At 39.8% G+C, this 3785-nt stretch overlaps 3 non-coding genes across 3 annotated transcripts; 1 reads left to right on the top strand and 2 right to left on the bottom strand.

The window, feature by feature from the left end:
* Positions 1 to 671: 671 nt before the first annotated feature.
* On the bottom strand, positions 672 to 742 carry trnae-uuc (transfer RNA glutamic acid (anticodon UUC)). The gene has a single exon. It is a non-coding gene; the product is annotated as a tRNA-Glu (tRNA).
* A 422-nt stretch (positions 743 to 1164) lies between these two features.
* trnae-cuc (transfer RNA glutamic acid (anticodon CUC)) lies at positions 1165 to 1236 on the top strand. The gene has a single exon. It is a non-coding gene; the product is annotated as a tRNA-Glu (tRNA).
* A 210-nt stretch (positions 1237 to 1446) lies between these two features.
* trnae-uuc (transfer RNA glutamic acid (anticodon UUC)) lies at positions 1447 to 1518 on the bottom strand. The gene has a single exon. It is a non-coding gene; the product is annotated as a tRNA-Glu (tRNA).
* Positions 1519 to 3785: the final 2267 nt, after the last annotated feature.

Here is a 3785-nt window from a genome sequence, read left to right on the forward strand (position 1 = left end):
TAATGCAGATTACAATTTATTCTCAATGTCCAGGTGGCAATTAGTGATAAGGCTTCAAAATGGCAAGCCCATGACATCAAAACAACATGGCATTACACCCTTCAAAGTAATGAAGCAGTTACAGAGTAGCGATGAAATTGTTCATTCGAAAATCAACTGGCTGCCAGCCTGCAGTTTATTTCCCCTTTAATCGCCGAGCTTGTCGGAGTGCTTGTGAGACGAATGACAATACCGAAGCATGTCCGTGTCTTCCCTAGACATCGGAAAGGGTGTGCAGAATATGTCTTTCTTGGAAAAAAAGAAGAATGCCTGAAGATTTGCCTTTTCTTCTGGATTTTGGAGAAGAAAAAAAAGACACAACAACAAAATAAGCTGGAGAAAAACAAGCACAGAGCGAGCCAGCCAGGAGTCAAACCTAGAATCTTCTGATCTGTAGTCAGACACATTATCCATTGCACCACTGGCCCACCGCTAGTAAAGACCCCTGATTGCTACAGAGTTGTTGGTTTTAGATGAGACAGTGGCAAGCTAAGGATTGCCAACACTCCAACCTACAGTCCTCCACTCTACCAGCTGAGCTATCGAAGGGGCAAAGTGTTAGACAGAACCTCGACGTCTGGTGCAGGAAGATGTGCTGGATTTTTGAGGAGGGAAGCAAAAAGGAGCATGCGTTCCCATACCGGGAGTCAACCCGGGCCCCCTGGGTGAAAACCAGGAATCCTAACCACTAGACCATATGGGATTTGGACACCTTAAACTGGCCATTGGCGCACTTTCCATACATGTGGTCAGTGTGGGCGCAGGATCTTGTAGTGGCCTGTTGCTTTAGGTCTGCGACTGTAACAATGTGATAATAATTTGGCAAAACAAGAATTATCCAAAAGGACGGTTTTCTAATTTATATAGTGTTGTATGCATTCAAGGGATCTGTTTTTTTACTCACCCCGGGGGTTCAGTTTTTTTGGGCAGATTCCAGTGAACCTAGAATCTTCTGATCTGTAGTCAGACACGTTATCAATTGCGCCACTGGCCCACCGATAGTAGAGACTCCCGATTGCTACAGAGTTGTTGGCTTTAGATTTGACAGTGGCAAGCATTGCTGTCTGCTTATTCTCACCTTGTTATCAGGAGGTAAGCCTACCAGCACACCAGCCCACCAGTCCCTCCCTGGCGGTCTAGTGGTTAGGATTTGGCGCTCTCACCGCAGTGGCCCGGGTTCGATTCCCGGTCAGGGAAAGCTCTTTTGGCTTCCAATTGTGGACTGCGAATTCAAGCTCTGCTAACAGCTGCGAGAAATCCAGCTCCAAACCAAAAAAATGGTGAGCACTTGAAAAAAGACCTCCTTCGAGCCCGAGTCGAACCAGCGACCTAAGGATTGCCAACACTCCAACCTGGTGCAGGAAGATGTGCTGGATTTTTGAGGAGGGAAGCAAAAAGAAGCATGCGTTCCCATACCGGGAGACGAACCCGGGCCACCTGGGTGAAAACCAGGAATCCTAACCGCTAGACCATATGGGATTTGGACACCTTAAACCGGCCAGTGGCGCACTTTCCATACATGTGGTCAGTGTGGGCGCAGGATCTTGTAGTGGCCTTTTGCTTTAGGTCTGCAACTGTAACAATGTGATAATAATTTGGCAAAACAAGAATTATCCAAAAGGACGGTTTTCTGAATATAGTTTTGTATGCATTCAAGGGATCTGTTTTTTTTACTCACCCCGGGGGTTCAGTTTTTTTGGGCAGATTCCTGTGATTGCTGAACTGATACCTTGAACTGGTAATTAAGCTCTTGTCCAGGTGAAAATACTTGTGTCATGCATCTAAAAACACACATTGCAACCGTTATCTAGATGAAAATCTGTCTGTCATCAGTCTGTCAAGGTACAAAATTGATATATTGTGGCAATTAGTGATAAGGCTTCAAAATGGCAAGCCTGTGACATCAAAACAACATGGCATTACACCCTTCAAAGTAATGAAGCAGTTACAGAGTAGCGATGAAATTGTTCATTCGAAAATCAACTGGCTGCCTGCCTGCAGTTTATTTCCCCTTTAATCGCCGAGCTTGTCGGAGTGCTTGTTAGACGAATGGCAATACCGAAGCATGTCCGTGTCTTCCCTAGACATCAGAAAGGGTGTGCAGAATATGTTTTTTTTTTTGGAAAAAAAGAAGAATGCCTGAAGATTTGCCTTTTCTTCTGGATTTTGGAGAAGAGAAAAAAAACACAACAACAAAATAAGCCGGAGAAAAACAAGCACAGAGTGAGCCAGCCAGGAGTCAAACCTAGAATCTTCTGATCCATAGTCAGATGCGTTATCCATTGCGCCAAGGCCGGCACCCAATAGTCGAGGTAAAGATCCTGAAAGACGTACAGGGACGCGAGTTCGCGGCCCACTCCGAACAGTGATGGAATTCCTGGAATGTGTCTGCTTTGACGCTGCTGATGCACGCGTACGTAATCATCATTCTCCCCCGTAATTTAATCGAACGTAAATTCGTCCCCCCCACTTTAATTTGGGAACTGTCCAAAGTAAACACTCTCACGTTATGTATGTTTCATTCATACCGGACGCCGGAGGGCGCTCTCTCGCATAAAGTCCAAAACAGACTCGTAAAAGCATTAGCTCGTGACCACTATGTGACGCACGCTACAGGAAATACCTTATATGGACAAAAGCATCAAGCTGTCACTGGATAAAAAAGTCGAAATGATTTGACAGACAAAACGTGAATATTCATTGCAACAAATACATGATTTGTGTTTTTGTGCATTTTCACAACAAAATACATGAATAACGCAGCGCTAACTAACTCATTTTTTACAGTATATTATTTTTTACAGTATAACATTATATTATTATATTTTCTGAAAGTCCCTGTTTGTGTGTGTGTGTGTGTGTGTGTTTTATTGTTATGTAATACTGGAATACTTAAAAAAAAATTGCAACTTCAAATACAGTGAGAAATAGGCACAAAAACATTGCTAGTGGAAAGATTAAGATTAACAACCCTTTTTATTTGCAAATATAAAGTCAATAAAAAAAATTATAACAGCAGTGCAAATATATATGCATGTACAAATATTGTGAGAATACAAAAAGGCACAATAACAATAGTGTGAGGGCAAATATTAACAATCCTTTTAATCTCCATATATATTTTAAAGCCAATAAAACATTTAGAACAGTAGTGCAATTTTGACACATCAATTAAAAATAATAAACAGTAAACCAAAAATGTTTACCACAGTAGTAAAATGTTTACATATCAGTTTAAAAAATATAATAAATATCAAACCAAAACAAACACAATAACAATAGTGTGAGGGCAAATATTAACAACCCTTTTAATCTCCATATACATTTTAAAGCCAATAAAACATTTAGAACAGTAGTGCAATTTTGACACATCAATTAAAAATAATAAACAGTAAACCAAAAATGTTTACCACAGTAGTAAAATGTTTACATATCAGTTTAAAAAATATAATAAATATCAAAACCAAAACAAACACAATAACAATAGTGTGAGGGCAAATATTAACAACCCTTTTAATCTCCATATACATTTTAAAGCCAATAAAACATTTAGAACAGTAGTGCAATTTTGACACATCAATTAAAAATAATAAACAGTAAAACAAAAATGTTTACCACAGTAGTAAACTTTCTACATATCAGTGTAAAAATATAATACATATCAAACCAAAACAAACATTTGCAGTGCAATTTTGACATCAGACTAAGAAAATAATAAATAGTAAACCAAGACAAACATTTACCAC

Source organism: Carassius carassius, chromosome 38, assembly GCF_963082965.1.
Source record: "Carassius carassius chromosome 38, fCarCar2.1, whole genome shotgun sequence".
Classification (NCBI taxonomy): Eukaryota; Metazoa; Chordata; class Actinopteri; order Cypriniformes; family Cyprinidae; genus Carassius; species Carassius carassius.